The sequence below is a fragment of the Pteropus medius genome, unplaced genomic scaffold (assembly GCF_902729225.1).
Source record: "Pteropus medius unplaced genomic scaffold, Ma_sr-lr_union100, whole genome shotgun sequence".
Taxonomy (NCBI): Eukaryota; Metazoa; Chordata; class Mammalia; order Chiroptera; family Pteropodidae; genus Pteropus; species Pteropus medius.
In genome coordinates, this window is record NW_024349519.1 from 11,459,834 (window position 1) to 11,485,148 (window position 25,315).

At 35.9% G+C, this 25,315-nt stretch overlaps 1 protein-coding gene and 1 pseudogene across 1 annotated transcript in view; both read right to left on the minus strand.

The window, feature by feature from the left end:
* FAR2 (fatty acyl-CoA reductase 2) overlaps positions 1-25,315 on the minus strand; it is a 95,165-nt gene that overhangs the window by 59,686 nt on the left and 10,164 nt on the right. The window lies entirely within an intron of this gene.
* On the minus strand, positions 21,270-22,663 carry LOC120618313 (elongation factor 1-alpha 1-like; annotated as a pseudogene).

Genomic DNA, 25,315 nt, shown 5'->3' on the forward strand with positions numbered 1-25,315 from the left:
TGTGATTTAAATATACTATTAATATCTTTAAAAAATACCGCTTTAAAAAATACCGATTAAAAAATAAATCACTACTTTGGTATGTATAGGGTCTGAACATGTCCCATGGAGAAGCCAGTTGAAGGAAAAAGAGGTGAAATGTTTATGGAATGAAGATCCCTTTCCAATTACCCCATATCCAACAGAATAGAACCATCAGCCTTCTGAGCACTTTGGAGTTGATTATTTAATTAACGTGCGCGCGCGCGCGCACACACACACACACACACACACACACACACACACATCTACTGTCAGGCATGAGCTGGAATGAATAACCTCTCATCTGAGCATGAAAATTAAATTGTCTTGTTTAATTGATTTTTCAAGGCAAATTCAATAAAATGATCAAATGCAACTGAAATATATTCTTCCCTGAAGCTCTCAAGTTTCTTTCTGTTGTAATCTATGTTTGAAACCCATATGAAAACTCTTTGGCTATAAATCTGTAACAGATGTGCCAAAATAATGCTTAGTAATGCACATACTCAGGACAGAACTGAATTCTAGAGACTGGCAACAACCATTTTACTCTCTGCCACCCAATACCCCACCTCCACAAAAAGCTCAGCATTTCATATCATGCAGTCATAGTGAAAAGCAATTTTTCTTCATTCAAACATTTAAATAACGTGAAACAATTATTTGGCTTCTACTTCACAGCACAAGGTAAACCAAACACTCATTTTTAACCAATGTAAGAACATTGTCAGGTATATTGATTTTACTTCACAGGAAATTAGTCATTAATTTCTTAGGATAAACAAGTTCTGATGAGGTATGGTGGGAACCAAGGAAAAGTGAAAATGAGTTAAAAAGACCAGTCTCTCACCCCAGGACACATTTAGCTTTTCACTCCTACTAATGGCTTTAGCAACATCTGGGACTTCGATCGCTTGTTTTTCTCTTACCTTTTCGTCTTATTTCTCTGGCTTTGGGTTTTTCTAGGACCAGAAGGTATAAGAAGAGTTGAGCAGGAAATGTGGCAGAAGAACCTAATTCAGGTCTAAAGAGCAACAGGATGGGCTCCCACTAAATTCTACAACCAGTAGCCTTTCAGCAGGTGAGCTCTTTTATCTAGAGAAGACAGGTTCATTACATTATTAAGGTGACATTTGACAGTTTTGTAGGTTGGCTCCCATGGATAACTGCAATCATCTGTGTATTGTGAAATGCAGAAAAAGCCTTCTGATCCTAAAATGTTGGCACTGCAGCCCCTGGCACATACAGAGTTTGAGAAACAACTTGATTGTGACAAGGAACCGAATATCATCTTGTAATTCATTCAATCATTCATTTACCCAACAATAAAATTATTGATGATCTGCTCTATAGTAAGCATTGTGGTAGGTAGTAAAGGTAAAGAATTCTGAATGTGAAGAATGCAATGAAATATATTGTCTTTCATAAATATCCTTTCACTTCCCTTTTACCCAGTTCTATGTGTTTGCTTGGGGAAAGAGAAAGAAATTTTAAAGATGTAGGAATACAAAGTGGTTAAGAGTACCATCTCAAAAATCACATTGCTTAAGTTCTAACCAGCACCCTGACATACTTTAATTAAGTAACTCTGGATAAGTTTCATAACTGCTATGTGCTTCATTTTCTCTGTGTATAACCCTAGGATGAGAGTAATAGTAGTACTTCCCTCACAAAATTGTAGGGAGGATTAAAGGGCAGTACCTTTAATTTATATAAATCAGGGTAGTACCAGACAAATAGTCAGCACAATATAAATATTAAAAATATTTTCATCTTCCTTTGACATAGATCAGATTTCCTAGATTTCATTTGTAACAAAGTGTCAACATGTGGGCATTTGTGCTAAAACATTTTGTTCTAAGGCAGTTGGTGTTACTCATCCATGGGTGAGCCTTATGAATAATGATGGAGCTTACTGTCGAGAATGATAAAATAACTAGTACAGTACCACTAGCATTCTAAATTGGACCTTATTAGTGGGTAAATTCAAATTTAGAAAGGTTATGGTGACAACACTTAATAACTAACCCAAGTTCCTCTTCCCATTCAATATGCTTTATGCATTTTTTTTTCCAAGAGCAATGGTAGCAATTTACAATCCAAACTGCCATGTCGTTTTCATTTTATATAACAAACACTTCTTTAAAATTATGGACCAGATACTGTTCTATGTGATTTATAATAGTAACCCATTTAATTCTCATATAAGCCATATGAGGTAGGTAATAGTAGTACTTACCTTGAATATAGAATTCTAAGTTAGCCGGTTTTTATTTCCAGTATTTTAAAAATATAGTTACGTTATTTTTTAATTTTGTTTCTGAGAAGAAATCAGTCATCATTTTTACTATGGTTTTCCCAAATGTAACTGTTTTCCCCTTGTAGCTGCTTTTAAGATTTTTCTCTTTATCTTTGTTTTACACAATTTCCTAGGTGTCATTTTCTTTATTTTCATCCTCCTTGGGAATCTGAAAACAGGTGAGGTTATCTGCATGTGGAATAGAATATAAATGAATAACTTTGCCAAGACTTAAGAGAAGGGGGTTAAAGATAGCATCCTGGGTAACCCTACATATACAAGATGAAGAAGGGTCAGAGAAAGAGCAGCTAGAGAAGTAAAATAATATCAAGGGTTAGAGGTCATAATCATGAAGCGGAACTGCAAAAGATAGTAGTGATCAGTTGTAAATGAAACAGGCAGGTCGGCGGGAATAAATTTGGAAATGGAGCACTAGATCTAGCCATATTTTTTTTTCCTCAAAAGAACACATTTGTTTTGTTTTAAGGGCAGAGGTGAAAGTAGAAGCCAGATTTTTAGGGATTTGCCTTATATTGTTTTAGGTTCAGATTCATATACTTTTATTAGTAGTATCTTGACCACTTTCTGGCTGGTAGCTCTGTAGGTGTTCTCTAATTCACACAGGGGTACCATATGGCCTAAGAGTCCCCCACTTTGGCCACTAGGAAGACAATGCTTCCTTGGGTGCCGTCCAAGGCCTTTCATTGTTTTCATTTTTAATGTAGCTACTAATGACCTCATTCATTCATAAACCATCTAGATGGCTATTGTTATATTAGATAACAATATCTAATTGTTATCTAATAGCCCAGATTTTTCTCTGGAGCTCTAAATTCATATCTAATTAGGTTTAACACAGTTCTATTCAGATATTTCAGTGGCACCACAGACAAAACATATTTTAAAAAACGAATCGATTCCCAATCCTGATTAATACCACTATCATTCACCTGGTAACTTAAGCCAGAATGTGAGAATTATCTTCATCTCACTCACTCCTCACATAAGATCAATCTATAAATCCTGGAGATTCTGCCTCCACCTTTTCCGTGTATGTCTCTGCTACCTTCTCATTGCAGCTTCGTGGGACCTTTCAATGACTCCGAATAGCCTGCCATCTTTTCTTCAATCTAGTCCATGCTGCTTCCACATAGCTTCCATTAGAATCTTTCTGAAATACATATATTATCATGTCACTCTCCTGCTGAAGCTTCTTCAATTTTTATGTCTTGTGAATCTTATGGCAAAGTTTGAATTCCAAGTTGTGGCATATAACGAGGAAGAGGTGAGCTGGACTCTGCATGCTTTTTCTTTTTGATCTTTTACCACTTTTCCTAACACACGCCTACCCTTTAGTCACATACATTACATTTGGCTTCTTTAATCGGCCCAGTTCAACTCTCACGGATGGGGTCAATAGCCCTGCCTAGAATCCCAAGGGTATTTACCAGGAGTCATTGAAATTATTTCCAAATCTATCTTTCCCTTTAGACTTTAAGTACCTTGAGAATAGGAGCACAATTTTATCGTTGTATCTCTAGCATCTGCCCAGAACCTACTCAGAACAGATATTTGGCAAGTAGATAGATGCACAGGTCAAAGAGAAAGGAGAGAGAGGAAATGAATGAAATTCAAATATCCCTGGAAGATAAGGAAAGGTGGGGAGCTTGAGGAGATATAGTAGAAAAGAAAATAGTGAGTGTGATGCAGAAAATATCTTTAGATTTAAAAATTATTCTGCTTTTCTAGTCTTGTAGGTGGAAATGTAGAATTGACTGCATCTTTGTTTCACAGAGACCTAATATTTTTATGCTTCAGGGTTATTTTTTAATCTACAAAATGGAAAATATTACTTCAAAGCATTTATACTCTAAAGGCTTTGTCCTCTATGACAAAGCTATGGATACTAATGATAAACCTTAAAGGAAAGATGCTGTAATATTCAAATGTAAAACAATAGTGGGAAAAGATATAAATTGCCTTTACACAAAGATATTTCAAAATAGTAAACGTCAAAAGAAACTCTCCAAGCATATTTTTCTCATCTCTTCTTTTTTTTTCTTTTAAAAAGTTTGTTATTTTAAAAGTACACAGCTGTTTGCAGCTATAAAGAGGCATAGATTATAAAGAGGCATCGATGTCACTTCTATTTGAAGTACAATTAATGTCACCATTAAGCTATATCTATCATTTCACATATGTACAAACAAGGTAGGTGAGTTTTGGATTTATAAAATTGTCTTGCATTAAGTTTGAGCGTTTGTTTGGTTTCGAGTTCAAATATCTTGAGGGATATCTGTTCGGCTACCATCATCAACAGAGCCTGTGATGGAATCCATCTTTTCTTAAATGAACACTTGTATAGTCGACTCTCCATACCATTATGTTGGGGTATAATTAAACTATAAGGCTGGAAACCCCATTTCATGATTTCGAACACAGACAGTTAAAAATGAAATTACTTTTAAAAACTTTTTATTTTTAGAAGTTTACTGGGCCAACATTTTGTCTCATCTGTATCTTCATCTATAGTACTGGACACTCAGGAGGTGCACAATAAATACTTAGGCAAATATTTAACTTTCTAGGCCTCAATTTATTCAACAATGAAATGGGATTAATATCCATAACATAAAGCTGTTGGCGGATGAGATGAAGTAGTGTTTTGTACTGTGCCTGGCACGAGGTAACCATTCAATCAAAAAAATATTGCCATTACTATTTGTATATCTGATCCTTGTAAGTCTGGCCCAAGAGGCCTTTTTATCATCAACAAATTTCTGGAAATATAAGACTTTGCATGTTATATTTCAGTTCCAAATATGGGGCAGTACTTGAGTAACAAAACACTAAGTCAGGTTCAGAGAGAAACTGGAGGCTAAATGGACACAGTCAGTCAATAACGAGAAGAAACTGCTCTATTAAGGACTAAGAAGCTTATGAAACAAATCTGTATCCTTTGGAATGATTTTTATCTGACTGGCAGCAAAAAGTCAGTGTCAAAAAACATAATACACATTATAGGTTAAATACAAATGTTGCTTCATGTGAATTCTCTCCACCAAGGAATCTCACCAACTGTCCTATATATCTACAACTCCAAATACAACAAGAACCACCAACCTGGGCTATTGCACCACGGAACAAACCTACTTTGTTCTTCTTATAAACAGATTTAAAACTAGTTTTAAAAAAGCCCTACAGACAAGGGGTTTTGTCGACTATTTCTTGTTTTTGCAGATGTTTTTCAAGTGTATTCTGAATCTTTTCCATTTCTCTTTGAGTATATTCTTTTGTTCTCCCCTCAACGGAGAACACAGAACAGTTGGTGACAGTCATTTAGAATTAATCTTAACTTTGCTACTTTACTCTTCATGAATTAAATAGTTGTTTACAGAAATTTTCTCTGCTGTTACCAATATTTCACAAGATAGATATTATTTTCCTTTTAAATGATGATATGGGAGAATGTGGTCAGTTTTTTGGAATAACATGCAAGATGAGCCTTCATAAGAAATAGAAGGAAGATTTGCTATCACCCAGTTTAGAAAAAAAAATTGAAAATGGTTGTAGATGATGAAAAGTATAATTTCCTTAGAAAACTATGAATTATACCCACAACAGATGAGATTTGTTAGTCTGAAGAAATCATCAGAAAAGATATTCTGATTCCCAGGCTAGGAAGCAATAAAGACTGGGTCAAAAAAACAAATTGAATTCTCTAATATCAAGGAAAATTCTCACAAGTAGAAGTAAAAAACAATAATTTGTAAATTTTTTTCCCCCAACATCGATCAAAAAGTAGAGATTCAAAAACCTGATTTTTGGAAGCTAGAGGGGCTTATGATGTATTTTGACTCCAACATACATCATGTGAACCATTTTAAGAGTGTTCTTCGCATTTTGCTCTAATGCCATGTTAACTAAACTTTTTTTTTTTTTTTACAAAGCTGAAGACCCAATACCACAAGGAGTCTGAATCCACTTTTTGATGACAACAGACATCTTTTCCACTCCCCTCCGGCCCCACATCTGGGCAAGCTGATAAGGTCCAGGTGCCTTGTCACCAGCAGTGAGTTCAAATCATGTATGACAACCTCACTCCTGCCCTATCCTCTACCCACCCTAAAAACTCAAACCTAGCTTCCTTTCCTCCCTTCACAGCTCACTGAAGTCATTTTCAGTTCGCCTTGAGAGAGTTGTCTTGCTCTCCCCAGAAAATTTCATTATGGAAATAATAAACCTTTTCATACCCAATTAGTGTGTGTGCATGAGTGTGTGCGTGTGTGTGTGGCATCACCAGTTCAGAAATCCAAAACAAATTCTGCATGGGTATCCATCCCAATTCTATGGACTGGCACCACACCCAGTCACCATGATACTAGAAGGAGGGTCCCTTGCAATGAAGATGTAGTAATTTTAGTACCTAATGGAAACTTAATAAACTAGGATTTTCGTTTATACATCAATTTCTTATGAGTGCATATACTGGCAATACATTTCTTTGAACATAATCTATGCTACGTGATGCCAAAAATGAATTTCAGAGCCTGAGAAATTGAAGACTGGTCTTTGGAAATCGGTAACCCCTTGGAAAGGTTTTACAACAACCTTCTCTTTTTGCTTCCATTTATCTTATGGAAATACAACTTTATTCCTCTGAGAAATAACACACACTCCATTGAAGGAATAGTTCTACTTCATGGGAGTCCAACTCAAATGCCTGCAGCGGGCAGTAGTTAACCTAAAGGAGCAAGAAAGAGAAAAGGTGTGCACATTTAAGCTAACTACTGCCTCCTGCATGCATTCCAGCTGGCCTCCCATAAAGCAGAACTGTTCCTTCAATGCAGTGTGTTACAACCCAATGGCTGTATTACATTGTGTATTAAAACACTTTCATCGCTTAAAAGACACGTACATTAAAAGGCAATGTATGGTCAGCTTTGGATCCCATGCTATAAATGCTCAGGTTGAAAGTAGCATAAGTAGAAATATCAAAATGTTAACCTCTTTGTTATCAAATTAAAAAAAAATCTCATGATATCTGCAGTGTAGATACTAACTAGCACGTATGTATATAAATGGGAAAAGAGTGACACCAAAGGAATCAAGACCTTTATTTTGACTCTCTCTTACTTCATATTTCCACTTTTGTTTTTAGCTCATGTTGGCCAGATAATTATGCTTCATTAATTATTATAAAAGTTAATGCTAAATTATTGGACCTACTCCTTAAGTAAATTTAGATGTATTAGTTAATTGACTTTGGTATTTCATGCACAAATGCAATATTTTATGGAACCTTTAAGCTATTGGATAAATAGATAACAAACACTATTTGCCGAACTAGAAATCTGCAAATATATAGATGGTTTTTAAAGAACTCTGGCATTTTAGAGTTCTCCAGAAATAAGTTCAAATACTGGCTCCACCAGTTACTAACTGGAGAAATTTGGCACCCTCATCTGTTCCATGGAGACTCTTAAGAGGATCAAATGAGATTACATACATAAAGCATCCATCACGGTGCCCTGCACACAGGAAGTTCTAAACAAATGTTAACCCCTTTCTTTTCCAAGTTAGTCCCTCTGAGTCCTTTGGGTTTTGGTACTCTAAAACCTTGTAGGAGCTTCATGAGCCTGATAGTTCATACATATAACCATAAAGAAGAGTTTAATTGATCTGTGGAGGCTCAATAATGAAACAATGGTGGGAATTACTGTGGTGTGCTGATTCACCCACTTTTTAATTTGATGCAATGGAGAAAGTAGAATTAATGTTGGTTATTTTCACACATGGCTACTCACTGGGCCATGGCTATTCTCGTCTTGCTTTTTGACAAGCCATATGAAATCTACCTGATTAAAGGCCATAGCCAATGTCCTCGTCGACCAACACAAATAGCCAGGCAACTGACTTTCTTATAAATAAGAGTCTACTGCTTACTTTAAAGGAGTAGTCTCTATATAGGAATGCATTAGCTAGCCTTGAAAACATTGTTACAAACTGATTCTGCAGAAGTAAACTAGGATACTAGAAGTGGGTAAGATTATTAATGGAATCAAGCTTTCTTTTTTATCGCTCCTGGCCAATCTTTTCAAGGCACTCTCCTTGAAAGCCTAAAACAAAGCCACTTACAAACACCAGGTAAATGCAAACACCTATTAATACAATATTAGGGGAGAACATGTAAATATATCAAAGTTCAAGTTTCACTTACAGTTCTCATAGCAATTGTAACTTGATCAGTTTACACTTCAACAGTAACAACCCAGCCTATCCACAACCAAAGAAAGCATTTCTTCAACAGCAGCTCTAGGCCTTTCTGTCATTGAAAAGTTTTGGCTATTACGTTGCATTTGTTTTGATGCGTTTACTCACATCAGTATTTCCAAAGCGAGGAGTTTAGGTTCTACCACTGAAAGCTCTTCAAACTGGCTTCGCTGTTTAAGTGGTGATGGCTGCAGCCACATGTGTCTTTCATTTGCCCATTTTAACCAGGAGCACTTTAAAAGTACCCTTACACTTTTATGAAGAAACATTTATGATACATCCTCCTGGTGAACAGAAAGGCTGTCTTTACACTATTGCATAAGCCAGAAAATTTAGGAGTGTTCAGCACTCAGCAAATAAACTCAAAGTGGAAAATACATGAAAATGAAAGATCAAAAGCCAGGAAGTGATGGACCCAAAGCTGATGATGAAGTTTCATGGAAACTATTAAAATGACAACAATATAAATATTAGATAAATTTTGTCTTAAAAGCAGGGGTGTAAAGGATTTTTATAATACATGTAGCAGGAAAACTCAAAAGACAATAAATACAGTTTCATAGTCAGACAAGAATTAGTGATCTCTGAATCTGTCTTTTTTGTATTCAAAGTTCAGTGTAATTTAACATTATGCCAGAATTACAATGGGAGAACAAATGGTCTGTCTATACAGTCAAAGTGAAGTGAGTAATTCTGGAATATCAAGAACAAGGGCCAACAAGCTACATATAGCTGATGGGCCCAATATAGCCTGGGTCTGTTTTTGTAAATAAAGTTTTATTGGAATACAGCTAGGTCAATATCTTTCCACATTGTATATTGCAGTTTTCATGCTACAATGGCAGACAGATGGAGTAGTTGTGACAGACACCATCGAGTTGGCAAAGCCTATAATATTTACAATCTGGATCTGAACAGAAAATACAGCCAACAAACTTAAATAAAAGCAGACATACAGACCCTTGCCTGGAATATACAACTCTCTATTTTAGCTGAAGAAAAGTGAATAATATAACAAACAAACAAACCCTATATAGACTAGAAATGACCATTTATTTTATTCTGCTTTCAGGCCATAAAGTTACCAAATCTCACTAAAATGTGGATAAATTATTCCCTTAAAAATATTTACAAAAGTTGATATGATTATCTCTTTTTCATGATCTAAGCCACTGATATACAGGCCACTGATATACAAGGTATATCTCAATTTAATTTAATCTCCAAATTAAAATCTATATCTTGATAGGTTTAAAGATTTACAGTCCATATGTCCTTTACTTGACATTCAAATATTAAAAAAAATATATTTATGTTTTTTACTTCAAGGGTATTTTTATTGAAAGTCAAATAGAAATAAAATATTTATGAAAAATAAATAATACTCCAAGCAAAACGTTTATCATTTAATAACCAAGCTCTAGAGAAATGAGGAAGAATGGACAAAATGGATATATTCATTACAGCATGAAAGAATGCCAGAAGGGACTTGATAACATGTAAAATCGATCATGTAAAAAAAAAAAAGGTGAGAAATAGTTTTATTAGCTGGAGGAAATGTGAGGATACTTATGGGGATACGTTTGAGCAAGAGAAATGTAGGTAAACTACTATAAATAAGAGCCATAAGAAGAACTAAGCTGTATAAAATTCTGCCAAGAAGGCTGGAAATTTGCGTTCAGATAATATCCTGAACAATGAAAGTAAGTATGGCAAATGTCAAAAAAAACAAAAACAAAAACAAAACTCTATTTTTCCGGAAAAAAAAAAAAAACACAAAAAAAACTAAGCCTGGAGCATCACTAACATCTTAAAAAAAAAAAAAATTAAAACGAAAAAAAGAAATGCTCAAGTGACTCATCCAGAAATCAACTTTCAACTGCTTAGAAGATCAGAAGACAAAAATAATAATCAATATGACCTTGGTTTTCTTAAAAACACATTATGCAAACAGATCTCATCTTTTTCTATGATACAGTGACAGGAATAGTAGACGAAGTCAACTGAGGTCTTTTATTCATTTGTTTATGATATGCATCTTGCAAGAAAGAAAGACACACAGAATCTTCTAGAACTGTAGTATAGGAGCTACTAACTACAGGTGGCTATTAAGCACATGAAATGTGGCTAGTCTGAATTGTGCTATTACGTGTTGATAAATATAAGGTTTGAAGACAGTACAAAAAACCCCTAAAATATCCCATTAATAATTGTATATTGATTGCGTATTGAAATATTTTATATATACTAGGTTAAATAGAATATATTATTGATTTTATCTGTTTTAAAATATTGTGATGTCTATTGACAAATTTAAAATTACACATGGTGGCCTGCATCTTTTATCTTTCCTGAACATCAGTTTTTCCTGTATAATGAGGAGTGGGAAGGCTGGGTGGCTGGTAGGTGGGCTGGGGACAAGACAGTTCTTTGTTGGGGTATTGGGTGGGTGTGTTCACTGCATTGCAGTGTATTTAGCATTTCTAGGTCCCACTCACTATTACTTCCCCACCTCTAGTTATAACAGCCAATAACATTCTTCTCATAGTTCTAAATGCCTCTAGGACGAGGTGGGGTGATAGCCTTTCATGTTGAAAACCAATGGGCTAGGAGATCTCTCTTAAGGTCTTTTTCAGTGCTGAATTTTTATGATACTACAGTGCAATTTTATAAATAATTCTTGGCCTTGGTTTTATGAAAATTACTTTTTACTACTATATAAATCCAGTGTCTAATGAAAGCCTTCTTGAGGTCTGAACTATAAAACTATTCTTAGTATTTACCCTGAATAATGTCCTAGGTTTATATGAAGTTTATTGCTCTAACATCTTCGCATTTTGCACCTACTTCTTTTTATTTCATTCCTTTGTATATATGTCTTATGCTCCAAGCAGGATCATAGGCTTTAATGGCAGAAAGTTGCTCATACAAACCTTCTCTCCAATAATAAATGAATAATAGTTAGCAGTGAGGTAAAGGGATGCAGTGGTCAGGATAGCCTTATGGATTGAGTTAAAACCTGCTGTTATTTAATATTTTTGGCAGTGACTATGGTGGTGGAACATGTCACTCATTTGAAACTTAACCATATGCTGCCTTGTGCATTAAAAAATTTCATAGATTTAAATTTGATTATGCAAATTACATAAAATTTTTTGAGGGCAGAGAACTATGTTTTACCATGGTAACAATAATATTTTTAAATAATTATAACATACATTTTATAATTTAGAAATTGAAATAAATCTACAAAGCAGACATTGTTATCTCCATCTTACCTGAGAGGAAACTGAAGCTTAAGGAGACTGACAACCTGACAACATTAGTGCCAGAATTTGAAACTAGAACTGGAATTTAGGCCATCTGACTCTGGGTTGAAGGTCTTTGTGTCATTCTATGGCGCTGTAATGTCTCTTTGTGTGTGCCATAGTTTGTGTGGTCACAGAAGCTGACCCCAAGAAAAAGACTGGTGTGGAAGTTTGGGGACCTGCAAGAAACACCTGAAGGAGAGTGGAGTTGTGATACAGGGAAAGGAAATCATCCAATAACAAGGAATATTAAGCCAGTTACCAGCTACCATTATACGCAAACAGGCCTTAATTCTCAGGGAAACACTGAAGTGATGTAAAACCCATATATTGTGGGCTGAATTGTGTCCCCTCAAAATTCATATGTTCAGGCCCTAACCCCCAGTACCACAGCATGTGAATGTATTTAGAGACAGGGCCTTTAAAGAAGTGATTAAGTTAAAATGAGAGTATTAAGGTAAATTCTCATCAAATCTGACTCATGTCCTAATAAGAAGAGGAAATTTGGACACACAAAGAGATACCAGGGATGTGCACACACAAAGGAAAGGCCACATTAGGACACAGCGAGAAGGCGGCCATTTGCAAGCCAAGGAAAGCCTCAAAGAAATGATACCTGTCAACATCTTGATTGTAGAATTTTAGTCTCCAAAACTGAGAAAATAAATGTCTGTCGTTTAAGCCCCTTGGCCTGTAGTATTTTGTTATGGCGGCCCTAGCAAATGAATACACCATGCCTCAGAATTTCCCCTCCCAAGTAGTGAGAGAGTTTGAGTAGTTGTACTTGAATTTCACCTACTGTACTCATGGCTCTCTTATGGTCTCCTTGTCAAGCCTGCTGGGCCTCTGGCCTGCAAACCATTTGGACTGTCTTCTCCTGCTTCCTGTTTTTGCCCCCTATCTTTTTCTGCTGTGGTCCAGTATTGCTCACAGACAGCAACACATCCATTTCTATCTGAATAACACCTTAGTCCTTACCCAGCTAGGACTTTGGTAGATGGATATTTTGGAAATATTAGAATTTAAAAGAGTTGGAAGAGCTGGAATGAAATGTACAGAATGGACTTTAATAGCAAACACACATAGAATTAAAAAACATTTCAGAGAGACAAGAGCCATCAGTTATTGCCAAAGATTTAGAATTCAAACTGAATCCTAAAGCAGAGTTTAACACAATGACACAATATCAGTGTCATTATTGTAAGTAAAGAGCACAGGACTGACAGAGAACAAATGAGGTATGGGTGTGAATGCACATTTTAATTCATTGCACCAGTAGTGATGCTTGATGGTATTATTATGTGTCTAGAGGAGAAAAGAATAGCATACTGGAAGTAGAAATTTTTCAAAATTAATTTTTTCATTATACATCTGGGTAACAATTATATCTAGTTTGGAACCTTATGAAATAATGTGAGAAATGACAGTATCAAAAAGAGAAAAGACTTGAATAAAAAAGATGGTTTAAAATTTATTTTAAGAAGTTGAGGAAAAACATATAATTTGCAAAAGAAAGGTCAGCAACAATAGTAAAGTTTTTGAAGTAGTATCACTGGATTCAGAATAGCCGTTATCTATTCCTACTGAAAATTTAAAAGAGAAGGAATAGATTTTAAAAGCTGAAGGAGAGATTTAGCTGAGTCTTACAAACTTTGAGAGTAAGAATGAAATACTAGAAAATGGTACCAAAGGTTAAAAAAACTCCCTCTCTAGAGATCCTTAAGAGCAAAGATGATATTTCAATCTTTGCAATGGATCTTGGGAACCAAGCCATGTAATTTATCACAGTGAGAACAAATAATTCAGAAGTACAGTTCTTGGATACTGAGTGGTATTTAAGAATTCAGCGCCAATTTAACTTGCCTACAATTTCTTTATTTAAAGCCTGACCTAATCGCTCCCAGAACTGCAGACTCAAATTGATTTCTGTGGTCTGGATAGATAATTATCCCTGTGGAGTTATGTAAGGTTCTTTTATAGTAGATGGAGATGAGCTTCTCAGATATTTTCTATCTTTGTGTTGATTTTTTTCTTAATTGTGGTGAAATTCACATAATATAAAATAACCCATTTTAATATGTACAATTCAATGACATTTAATACATTCACCTTTATCAAGTTCCAAATTTGTGGTAATACTTGCAGTTAAGACAATTTTTAGTATATTTCTTTCTGAAGTGTCCTTAAAAAATGATGATGTGGTACAGGCTCTGGAAACCTGAAGGGTTCAATTGGAATTAAACTTCCAATGGGAATTAAAATAGCCACTTAATATACAAATGATACATATTTGTGTTTGATAAATGAAATAAAATAACTTAGAGTGCTTTTGACCACCAAGATAAACTGTTAACTGTAGAATGTCCTGGGCAAAGATCCTACTTCTTCATTTTAGCTTCTGGAGAAACATAAAAATGTGAAGACACAGAGAGAAGATGGCCATCTATAAGCCAAAGAGAGTGGCCTAGAATAGATCCTTTCCTCACAGCCCTCAGAATGAACCAACCTGCCAACACCTTGATCTCAGACACCTAGTCTTCAGAAATGTGAGAAAATACATTTCTGTTGTTTGAGCCAACCATTCTATGGTACCTGGTTGTGACACCCCCAGCATTTTCATCCAGTGAAATAATATCTGCAAATCCAATGCATGTAAATCAAGCCATACATTGTGAGCAAAGAAAGATATAACTTTTCAATAAGTTGTCTAGCCTAGGGTTTCTCCAGTTTTTATATCTTATATTCTAAGAAGCATATCAAAGAACCTGAGCCTCATATGCTGGAAAAGCAAAGCTCTCCTCCTTTTCTGTTCTAAGAAAAACATTTATTTTATAGGCATACTTTAAAAAATGATCACTTAATGTAAGTTTTAAGACCATAAAAGAGTGGCAGTATAGAAAATCAATTTTATTGAGAATTTTTTATACTTATTTTTATTATTGTAATTGTTATAACAAACCTGCATCCACTTACACCACTATTTTCGAGGGCCATTAATTTTACATCAACCACCAGATGAATGTTATTAGTTTAGCCTCCACATGAGCAACGTGTCTTATAGGAGATGCCACTGATTGCACTTGAAATTTTGGAGGCATGATGCAGATTGTCTACTGTTTTTGTATTGCCATATAGCTCCTTCATATCAGCAGCATAAATTCAATTTTCCTTACTTCTTTTTGCATGATTCTTATTCATAAAGGCAATCTGTCTTTTGGACAAAAGTATGGTTCCTGAATTTTTTAGGCATATGTTACAATTGCTATATAAAGTTGATGATTATATGTAATCTTGGGGACATATGTATAAAATTAGCACAATAATACCTTCTAGAGCCCAGAGCAAATACCCACTTGAGGTCTGTCCAGATGTGAGATCTATACATGTATGAATTAATAACAGTTCAACTACTGTGTCACAGTAATGTCATTTCAATTTTTTTTCCAACCCAATCCTCATTTTAATCATTTGTAAATACCTTGTACTTATGCAACTGAAGAAGAACACCCTAGGCTAGCTTTTCTTATATTAGCCGCAGAAAAATTGGTTACATCTCATTTTTTTTTCCTAGAGAAATGACACTGGGATGATGAACAGATTCGCTGATATAGTCCTCAGTGCCATCATTCTTCTATGCATATTTTTCCACAGAAGCATCTGTGTAATAATATATTCTAGTAAAAACATAACTAGAAGTGGGGGGGGGGAAGCCTCTTAAAAAGCTCTACTCAAGGTCACAGCCACAGCCAGCTCTCTGTTATTTATGCTGCAGATTACTTGGAATTCATGTAGCATGTTTTCACCTGTATTGCTATTCTAGAGTCGATTCAGCCAGAAAAGACTGGAATAAGACTGATGACATTTGTGTCAAGTGCCTGAATGCCTAGATGGCCTCTGAGAGCAAATAAACAACATCTCTGAGTGGTGTGGCACCATTCATTGTTGCATCATTCACAAACTGCCTTAGGCTCTTTCCCAGGTTATTTTGAATTGCACTTCAAAAAATTCTTTGGCTCTAGATGAGGTTGGTCATTGCTTCATTTTGTAAGGTGTGGGTCTGTCTTGCTTAACCAAGTTTATAAAAGATAGAAAGTCAGCATGGCTAAATAAAATTCACTAGTTTGTTAAAGAACACTAACTTAACCTATAGTTTCTGGGTTCTCCACAATCAAACCTCTCACTTTTTTACTGAAAAAGTATTCAATTGATTTAAATAAAATTTCCTTTTTGCTCCTTTCTATGACATTGCTCAAGTGAACAGAGAATGGCTAAGGTAGAATCAAACCAGCCTAAATAATGACACACTGGATTAAAGATCTGGGGTAAAGGTAACACATCTATATTTTATATATATTATATCTTAGCATCTTTTCCTCAGCCTTTGTCATAAGAAATTTTATATTTTAGGTTTTTTTGTTCAAATATCACAACAATTTTAGCTACAGTTATTTCATTTTCCTCTAGATGGTCCTTCAACTGCTTCACCTAAACTTTATTTTTTCATATAAAAATGAGACTTTTTTTTCTTTTCTTTCCTGAAAGGGTTCTTTTTTGTATAAGTTAAAGAAAATAGTTCAAATGAAATAAGAATGTTCAAAATGTCATCTTTGCCAGTGGCAAATTACCTGACTGCTTTTGTTGTTTTTATCCAGATTCAGCTGTAATTCAATTATTGGTGTATCACAGAGCTTAATGGCAGGCCAGTGGCCCCGAAGACATAGTGCATATCCCAGTCAATAAACTGAATAAGAAAAACAAATGTTTACCTTGCTTTAATAGCAATGATTTCCTTTTGCAATCATTGGGGAAAAAATAGCTTTTATCTATTAGGAATTAAATTTTCTCTGTAAATAAAGTTGCTAGGCATTTTCTCAAAAGTTTCATATGAGGCAAGAGCAAACTAGAGAGCTAAAAATTAAGATTCAATAATGAAGATCATAAAAAATTATCTCCTATGTTTAGGGCTTTTAAAAACTTAAGTAACAGATACATAGTTTTATAAAACTAAAGGAGTGCAATATTTAAACTTTTCATCCATTAAAATTTCATAAACTAGGATCACTGAGATTTTACCCTTGATATTAAATTTTGGTACTTATTTTTCAATTTTTACTCTAGCATTTTTATATGTGAATACTAATTATTATTATTTATAATTTCAATTAGTTTCTATTCATTTCTTTCTAAGCCTGTTTTTTTAGAAATGAGCTTTTGCAGCATCTAGACATGCACTAAATCAGTATGCCTCAGGGGGCCAAGTCCATCAGCAAACATACCACTCTCTCCACCCCCAGAAATGAGTTGACCAGTAAAATCATCAGGGTAACTTGACCCTGCTAACAGTCGAAGGTTCCTGTGTCCCCTTATAGTATCATAAATCTTAGTTATTTCTGTCAACACAGGTGAGGGTTCATCAAAATGTAGTCTCTCCATTTATGAGGCAAGAACCAAAGATCAGCAGTTCCCAACTGGTCTCTGGTTTCTAGACAAGATAACTCTAAAGAAAAGTCTTCGCTTGACATCTGTGTTTATCTCGACTGATGCATCATCAAGAACTTACTCTCTGGTACTTTCTGGAATCTTAAGTACAGAACCTATTTGTATTTCATCTATAAGGGCATGCACATTTATTTTGACTACACTAATTTTTGATGCAACATTTCTCTGAGAACTTCATATCAATAACTAATAATGAGAAATGTTTTTTTCTCTCATTCCCATCATTGTCCTTACAGTTCTTGTTTCCAACATGAGATTCTGCAGTTAATTCTCTGATACCATCTCTAGTTGTTGGGCATAACAGCAAGTTATGTTCACGTACTTATCCAAAGCGAACATCCTTATTAAGTAAGGTAAAATGAAGAAGAAAGTGACCAACTAATAACACATCAAATTAAATGTCATAAAAATTCATGAACTGTTTTTTTATTGTAGTATTTATATGTTAATTCTGGATGAATTATGTAGAGCACATAGTGTAAATTGCCTTTGGGTGAAGTTCAACCATCAAAGGAAAAATGATGTAGTGTCACAGGGTAGCAAGAGCAGAATAGGATATAAAAGTAAGTGTGTGGTGGGGAGTTCATTTGTCAGTGAAATGGGATGTTTGAGTATATGCAGAGTCTGAGAGGAATTAGAAAAGAAAGAATGAAACTACATGGAACTGAGGTTCTAAAGAACCTCAGAGAGAATAAAATTAGTAGAAAAGATAGAGCGGTCAGCCCTAAACACAGGAAGGTCATTTCATCCTCTAAAAAGAAGGAAAAAGTAAAGGTGTGTGGGAGGTAGGTTGGAGCAGAACGTCAGATAGATCTTTACTACTCTCTAAGGAATTGGAGGCAATATTGTACTTTGTCAGTTAAAGAGCTGCAAGTAAATGAAGGGAAAAAGAGTAAATATTTGTAACTACTGCTCTAGATAGGAAAGAAAATAGACCAGAAACCAGCATAGAAGATGAAAGCAACAGAATGTCCTGCCAAGGTTAAAAGAATTTGTATGATACCTATTTTATACAAATACTTAACTGGTGTTGTCCAGCAACACCTGATAGATAAATAGCTTGTGGTTGGAGCAGGGAATGTAAATTGTTGGCAAGTTCCAAATTCGGGGTCATGAACATTGGATTTAAGGAGAAACAAATGGAAAAGTTAGGGAGTAGAGGAAAGGCACACCTGGCCCACCTCACAGGTTCTGAGATTTAGAATGAAATAATGAATATGAAAGTCCTCCAAGGAGTGTAAAATATAATTTAAATGTAAAGTATTATTATTTGTGTACAAAATTATATACACACCTAGATATTAGAGCCTACACACACACACACACACACACACACACACACACACACACACACACTTATCGGTCCTATATGCTATTAACACTACTTACTATTAACATTAGCAACTCCTGTACTATCGTACACTTTATCTTCACAGTTCTTAAAGCACTTCATGTGGACATTTCAGTATCTTCTCACAACAATCCTGGGAGTTAAATAGTGTAGATACTATTATCCACAGATGTGGAAATTGAGGAATGGAGACAGTGAGTGATGTGGGTAAGACCCATAGCAGTGAAAGAGCCAAGACTTAAATTTTGATAAAAGAAATTGAAGTCTTCCACCTCCTACAGGTAATGAAAAAAGGCTTTTCACCAAGTGTTCATTTGCTTCCTGCTTTTCGTATGTAACAACATCTAAGACACATGTACACCTGATAACTGTGTTCTTTTTTTTTAACCACTGCATTCAGTGAATAGTAAGGGTAATTTTAATCAGCCATGATTTAGTATCCTGAATATCACTGTTAGAGCAGCTCCTTCCTTTGTGTGAATTGTGTCACCACGTGATACCAACAAGAGGAAATCGACCATTGCAACCTTGATTCTGAAACCAAAGTCTAACTGAGGAAACATTCACAAACTAATTACTTAAAAGGTGAAGCAGACAGTGAAGGCCGTCTTTAAACAAGACAAAACAAAAAACAAAAACAAAACAAAACTCAATACAAAGAGAAAACGTTTGGTAAATTCACCAACATTAATAGTAAGAACTCCAGTTCTTCAAAACACACCAAAAAGAAAGTAAAAAGAGAAGTCATAGATGAGGACTTATATCAACCCACCAATGTGAGTCATGGTTAATACATGGGTGACATTGGGCAACAACCAGTAAACAGTTTTGCAGGTACTGTAGTTAGTCCTGCTTTTACTCAGGAAAGGCATATTTTTAGTTTTCCCTTCTTTTTGTTAGTTTTCTAACATCTCTCTGCATTTTGGGTCATGCACAATTAGATCCTCATCATACAAACCCACTAATACTTGTCCAAAATGCCGCAGTCAGAGCATGACTCCTCAACGGCGTCTGTCTCCGTCCTACTCCCCAGCTCATGACTTAGGGCTGGCTGGACCTCCGTTCATTCTCCTCTCTGTTCTCTCCTCTCTAGGCCACCCCCAAGACTGCTATCAGATGGCTGCTGCTCCTTTCACCCTCCTTGCAGTGCTGACCTGGTGTCTAGAATGCCCAGGGGTCACAGAAGGGTAAATGGCCATTACCAACATTATACTCTGAAATTAGGCCCCCTGACTCCAAGGGCTGGGCTGCGGAGGGAAGGTGGGTGTTTGAGGAGAAAAGAAGCGAGTGAAGAAGCGAGCTTCACTCCAGGAACTTTGATGTTGAATTTCCCTTGGGCGTAAAAACCAATGCTCATATAGATGAAAGCACTTGAAATAAACAAAATGGCAGTAGGCGCCAGCACTGGAAGTGCAATACAACTGTACCCTTACAGATTAATTGCCTAGTCAAGGCTTCATGCCTGCCTAAATGTGAGGATGGAAAAGAAGCCTAAATTGACATGCTATGCAATGCCTAATTTTTCTTGCCAAATTAAACTGGGTGGAATGGCTTTTGAACAATCTGGATAGCCTTAATAAAAAAGGGAAATTCTTCTATGATACCTTATTATGTGTCAAGCACTGTGCTTAGCATATGACACATATGAACTTATTTATTTCTTAGTATAAGTCCTTAAAAGTGTCTGTTATTACCAGTTGAATCATGTAAAATTGCCAGTTCAACCATTTGGATCTACAATGGCAACTATGCATGGTTCAGCCTGCATTTTGTCTGAATTTTACAGTAGAAACCTAGCTAGATGCACAGCTCTTAAGTAACTTTCTGGAAAGTGTCAAGCCTAGGCCCAGGAAATTGGGCTCCTGTTTCTATGGTTGTTATAAACTACGGAAATATACTGCCTCTCTACCACACTGCATGAAAATGACAGAAATGGTTTCTTCTAATTTAAAAATTCTGTCCACGAACCTATGCTCCATCTTTCCCAGTCTCCATACACACCAGTTTCTTCTTGACTTGTTAGATTCTTTTGAAATATCACTGCTCACCCAATCAGTCAGCTGGAGGTCTCAGAATCGAATTTGATTTCTTTTTAGTTCTCTACTACCAGAATCTAAATACTATTTATTAAGTTTATCTCAGCAGGAGATGCAGAATCATAGAATGTGAGAGCTGGAAGGGCTTGAGAGATAATCTAGTCATTTCTCTCTCTCTTTCTTTTTTTTTTGTTCATTAAACTTTGTTTTAATCAGTCTCAAAATTCTGTGATAGATTTTTGGTCAAGTTGTTTCCATTAAAAAATACTAATTTTAAAAACTAATAACTTAAAAACTGCCACACAAAAAAAGACCAAATGATCCTCAAAACATTATCCTTTCCTTCCGAAGGTTTTACAATGCACTGTAATCATTAACTAGTCTTTTACTATTAAACTCAAATGTCCCATTGAGACAAACACTTCTGAGACCTTTCTTCCACCACTGATGAAGACTAGGGTGGTAGGTATTGGAGATAATATTCATTTAGTCTTCTGAGCTTTCTGGGCAGACCTGGTGACTTTGCCAGCTCCAGCTGCCTACTCTTCCACTGCTTTGATGACACCTGCAGCAACTGTCTGTCTCATGTCACCAACAGCAAAAGGGCCCAGAAGAGGACAGTCAGAGAAGCTCTCAACACACCTGGGCTTGCCAGAAACCATATCAACAACGGCAACATTACCACATTTCAAAAACTTCAAGACACCTTTTAGCTTTTTTTTTTTTTTTCAGAAAAATGATCAGTTTTCTTCAGCTGAGCAGATATGCAAGGAATATCAGCTGTGTGAAAATCCAGCACAGGTGCATATCCGGCACTGATTTGGCCTGGAAGGTTTAGGACAATCACCTGAGCCATGAAGCAGCTGCGTCCATTGATAGGTTATTTTTGCTGTCACCAGCCACACTGCCATGATGAACATCTTTGACAGACACATTCTTAACATTGAAGCCCACGTTGTTCCCTGGAACAGCTTCTCTCAGAGCTTCATGGTACATTTCAACAGGCTTCACTTCAGTCGAAAGCTTGACTGGAGCAAAGATGACCACTACGCCAGGTCTGAGAACACTAGTCTGCACGCAGCCTACAGGGACAGTACCAATACCACCAATTTTGTAGACATCCTGGAGGGGCAGACACAAGGGCTTTTCACTTGGATGAGTTGGTGACAGGATGCAATCCAAAGCTTCAAGCAGTGTGGTTCCATGGGCATTGCCATCTTTACGCATGACTTTCCAACCCTCGAACTAAGGCATGTTAACACTTGGTTCTCACATGATTTCGCCATTCCAACCAGAAACTGGCACAAATATTACTGTGTCAGAGTTGCAGCCAATTTTCTTAATATAGGTGCTGACTTACTTAATGATTTCCTCATATCTCTTCTGACTACAGGGCTGTTCCATGTAATTCATTTTGTTAACATCTACGATAAGTTGTTTTATACCCAGTGTATGTATAAGAATGACAGGCTCATGGGTCTGCCCATTCTTGGAGATGCCTGCTTCAAATTTACCCACAGCAGCAGCAAATTTACCAACAGCAGGACATCAGTCAGTCTGGGATGTGCCTATAATCATGTTTCTGATAAAGTCTGTGTCCTGGGGCATCGATGACGGTCACGTAATACTCGCTGGCCTCAAATTTCCACAGGGAGAATCAATGGTGACACCACATTCACATGCAGCTTTCAGTTTATCCAAGACCCAGGCATACCTGAAGGAGTCCCCTCCCATCTCAGCAGCCTCCTTCTCAAGTTTTTCAGTGATTCTGTTGTTGATGTTACCACATTTGTAGATCAGATGGCCAGCAGTGGCAAACTTGCCCAAATCTGTATCCAGTGACGATGATGTTGATATGAGTCTTTTCCTTTACCATTATGACTTGGATTTACTGGTGGTTTTCATGACATCTGTGTTCTGGTGACAAACCCTTTGTGAAAAGCAATCTAGTCATTTTTCTAATGTAGGTATAGTCACTGAGGGGTATAGCAGAATCAGGACAAGAGTCTGTACTCCTGAGGTCTGCTCTTCCCTCTCTACCTCAGTTCACACACCGGACTAAAGCTATAGATAACACCTTTTTGCTTCTCCAGAGCTTCAGGACCAAGCCCTTCCATGTGACAATAGCTCAACTCACTGGACACTTACTCAATGCCAACCACTCTTCTAAATGGTTTACACGTATTAACTCATGAATCAGCATGACAATTCAATGGTATTTATTATTATTAACCCCATTTACAACGTGGAAACTGAGGCACTGAGAATTTAAAGTGATTCACCTCAGGTCACACAACTTGTAGGCTAGTTCCAGAGGCCATGCCCTAAGCCGCCTGGCCATATACCCTTTGTTCCATCCTACCCTTCAAGTAGGCAAAACTCAGATTATCTCCTTTGGGAAACAGTCCCCAGTTCTCCCCTCACTCTAGGCTGAGTCTAAAGTCAGATCTGCCAAACTCTCCACCATTCAATATCACATTGTATATAACTGACTACTTATTTGTCTGTTCCCTGCACTGGATTGCAAACATCTTAAGGGCAATGACTGCATTTCACTAGACTTAATATTCATAGGATTTAACATAATGCCGGACAGTCACTAAATAAAAATTTGTTGAATGAATGCATGATAAAACGCATAGCTACCTAACTCATCCTCCTGCCTTCAATTTCTCCTTATGCCAGCTATCTTCCATTTTGAAATGAGTTTAGGGAAACTAGTGAGACGTTTAGTTGTAAGTGTACTGGAAAAAGGTAAGCCCTTCATTTATCTTCCTTAATAACCAAAGATAGGCCTTTTGATTATTGTTTCCCAAATAATGTTTGGTCATGAACTTATTACACTATTAGCACTAACTTTTTCATCCATAGTCACTATATGTCAGACTCAAGTTTGTTTTAAATTTTATACTTTAACTTTTGAGTGTGAAATAAACTAATTTATTTTATTTTACCTAACTCGTTAGACCAGAGCTTAGGTCTCCATAAGAAGGTTAAATAAGTACTCTGATCTGAACATTGAGGGTCCTAGAGTAGTCATCATTACAATGGACTTCAGAAGTCATTGCAGTGAGATATATCTTAAATGACTTTATGCTTAAATTCATTAGTTCTAACTGAGGTGTTCAGACTGCTACTGTGTCCCCTGATTTGAAATCATATGCAGTTATAATAAAAATTTGCTGAGTCAATTGTATATCCAAATGAAAAAATATGTTTATTTCTCACATTCTATAAAAAAATTAATTCCAGATAGACATATCTTAACATGAAAGGCAAAACAATTACTCTTCAGAAGAGAACATCTTCCTGATCCGTGAGTAGGCAAAAAGCATTAATTATGGAAGAATAATACTAATAAATTGGACTCTAATAAAATTAAGAATTTGTGTTCATCAAAAGAAAGAAATTAAGAGAGTGAAAAGGAAAGCCATGCTTTGGGAGAAGACATTCATAACATGTATATCCAACAAAGGAACTGTATCTAGAATATATAAAATATAAGCAGAAATCATTATGAAGAGGACCATAGACAAGTAAACAAAGACTTGGCCACTTCTTTAGAGAAATATACAAATGGTCAATAAAAATGTGAAAAGGTGCTCAACCTTGTCGGTCACCAAATACAAACAAAACCACTATGACATACAACTATTCTCCCACCAAAATGGCTAAAATGAGGACAGAAAAAAAGAAGTGTTGATAAGGATGTAGAACAAGGGACTCTCTTGACTACTGCTTCTGGAAGTATAAATTATACAACCACTTAAGAAAATTCTTTGGCAGATTTCATTAAATTTCTCTACATAAAGCAATTCCAAGCCTCGGTATACCCAACAGAAATGTGTACACATGTTCAACAAAAGACATTCATACGAATGTTCTTAGCAGCATTGTTCCTAAGAACAACCGCAGTGGAAACTACACATGTGTTCATCAACAACAGAACACAGGAATTAAATGTGGCATATTCACAGTATGGAGCACTGTATAGCAACAAAAATGAATAATCTACATAGTCACACAATTTGGCTGACTTTCACAAATTTAATGTCGAGTAAAAGAAGCAAGACACAAAAGAATGCATGCTATATAATTTCCTTTATAGAAATTCCAAAAACTGGCAAAGCTAATCTATTTTTGAATCTTGCTAATCTATGACTTAGAAGTCAGAATAGTGTTTACTTTGGGGAGCAATAGGTAGTGATTGGTTGATAGCATGAAGGGGCTTATGGAGTATCCATAATGTATTGTTTTTTGTTTTTTTTTTTTTAATCTGGAAGCTGGAATCTGAAAGATGCCTGATTGTATTCAATCTATTGCATTCATGATATATTCACTTCCCTACGTGTTCCTCATAAGAATAATAAAAGTCACATGGAGAAGAAACTCATTGTGAAAGCAATAGTCATTACTTATGGTCATTATTAATTCACACCTAAAGTGAATGTTAGGTTGTTTTCTTTTCTTTTTTTTTTCAGTTTTTCATGTGTGTGGGTTTTTATTTCGTTGAGTAATATGAAAGTAC